This window comes from Barbus barbus, assembly GCF_936440315.1.
Source record: "Barbus barbus genome assembly, chromosome: 42".
NCBI lineage: Eukaryota > Metazoa > Chordata > Actinopteri > Cypriniformes > Cyprinidae > Barbus > Barbus barbus.
The window spans coordinates 9,168,486-9,170,849 of record NC_136720.1 but is presented as its reverse complement, the minus strand read 5'-3'; positions in this window follow the sequence as shown (position 1 = coordinate 9,170,849).

The window sequence follows — 2,364 nt, the reverse complement described above, 5'->3', positions numbered from 1 at the left end:
ACTGAAGCTTAATGATCAGTGCAGTCTCTGAGACCTCTTAGCTTCGTCAATATTTGTAGGAACCTTTGAAACCTGACCAGCAGATGTACAAACACAATCCCTTGAAAGGAATGACACATATCACACTCTTTGTTTCAAATGTTGTCAGAACAACATTCTTATTTTGGACATTGCCATTATTTTCATTAACAATCAAGCACATTTTCTCTGTTTTTACACATGAGAAAAGTTGCATTTGTGTTAAGAAAAAAAAATAATTGTCTGATTAAATGTACTATTTTATAACAGCAATGGCAATACAATGAGAATGAATATGTGCACATTTAAATATAATTAATGATTAAATAAATACATTAATACATATAGTCTTAAAAATGTTGGCTTCATTTTTTTATTTTATTTTATGGTGATAGATTTTTTTATGAGAGTGACCCCAAAAAGTGTTATATAAAACATTAATCAAAGCCATATAGGTCAATTGAATGGTTATTTTGTTAATATTACCCACAATATTGCCCAATCACCATAAAATGAGGGCATGTCTGTGGTTGTTCTGAACACAAGGTTATTCTCTTTTATTCTGATTCCGTAAAAAAAAAAAAAAAAAGAATGTTCTGCTAATTTGCTGCCAGGACATTATACATTTTTTTTTTTTTTTTTTTTATTTTCAAGGAAAAAAAAAAAGGATGTTTTTAAATTTAAATCATAAACCAATATAGACCGTTCAAAATAAAGGCAAAGGTGCTTGGACACATTATTTGCATAAATCAAGAATATTCATATTCCCTGATTGTTTACAATCTACCTGAAATCAGGGAGATTTAGGAATATTGTAGGATATTGGCCACTATTTGGACCAGGGATCAAGTAGGAGAAACTAACAAGCATTTTCATGCAGGTCGAATCCTATTATTTTAAAGGATACATTCTGAACTGCAAACTAGGCCGATATTTCTTCTTTAACCCCTTCCTTTTCTTTTATTATTTCTTGAACTTTTTGGAAATAAAAACTCCTCCAATCAATCAATCAATCAATCAATCAATCAATCAATCAATCAATCAATCAATCAATCAATCAATCAATCAATCAATCAATCAATCAATCAATCAATCATCTTTAACAGATGAAATGTTTCTTATCACAGAGACAATGGAAGCAAGCCATTCTGCGCAACATTCTGCAAGCTCCATAAAACTTGTCATCATTTCTTTTTAGTGAACCAGAAATGATCCTAAGCAAAATTAGGAAAATCCCAGCATACTGTTAAAGAAAAGCGCTAATGTGATATATTCAGACATGACTATATGAAACATTTAAGTACAGTGTTACATATATATATTTTTTATTGAATTAGGCCTAGATTGCATTTGTTTCTGTTTAAGATATTATATCATTATCTGGATGACCATTCATTGGTATGGGTGATCCCCTGTGTCTACACATTGTTCATTTGTCATTTGATATTATAATTTTAATTGTGTAATATATTTGATTTTAGATTTATATATTTGCCATTAATAATCTTGTAAATGGTCTCTATAAAACCCCCAAGAATGTCTAAAAAAGGTAGAGATCACTATACCTATCTGTAACTGCGGCAGTGTAATTTGTATAGGCCTATGCTCCATAACTTGTTGAGCCTGCAGCAATAATTTTTAATTATGTAAAGTAGGCTATATAGCAAACAGCCTTTACTTTCACTTGGCGTAAATAAAGATTAATAAAAGACATTAGTGCACAATGTCAAAAAAAAAAGCCAATAGCCAAAGTCGATTAAAAATCAAATTGAGGGATAACCAACCAAGTTGCTCAGAAGTTGTTGCGCTTGAGCTCCGAGAGGGGGCCTGCAAGGGTGCAATTCACACCTACTCCAAATGATGCCAACAGCACCACCTAATAGAAACGTGACAGAAGTTCAGAATTAGACTACTTGAATTTGAACACTAACAATGAAGCTTATAGGACAGCATAGTATGAAAGAAATAACGTAGGACATTTATTCAAACATGCAAGCTTATAGCCTACCCTAATATTCTGAGTTACTAAACCTACTTAATTATTTTTCTTTTCTAGATAGAGTCGGATTTAAAGTAAAACTTGCAAAAGTTGCATTTAAACACTTAAATCAGAGTGAATTACATAGCGTATTGATTATTAAAGTTACCCAATAAAGAGCAATATGGAACGGAAACAAATGTTTATGCGCAATGCAAATGTAGACATGCCAGCTCTTCTAAACGAAATTACCCAGATTATTCATTTGCGCAAAGTGCTTCAGAAGATAAAACAGGGGCCAATTTTGCGGCAGATGAATGAGAATGTCGCAATAGACACCACAAACACTGGAGCTCCCTCCCAAACAC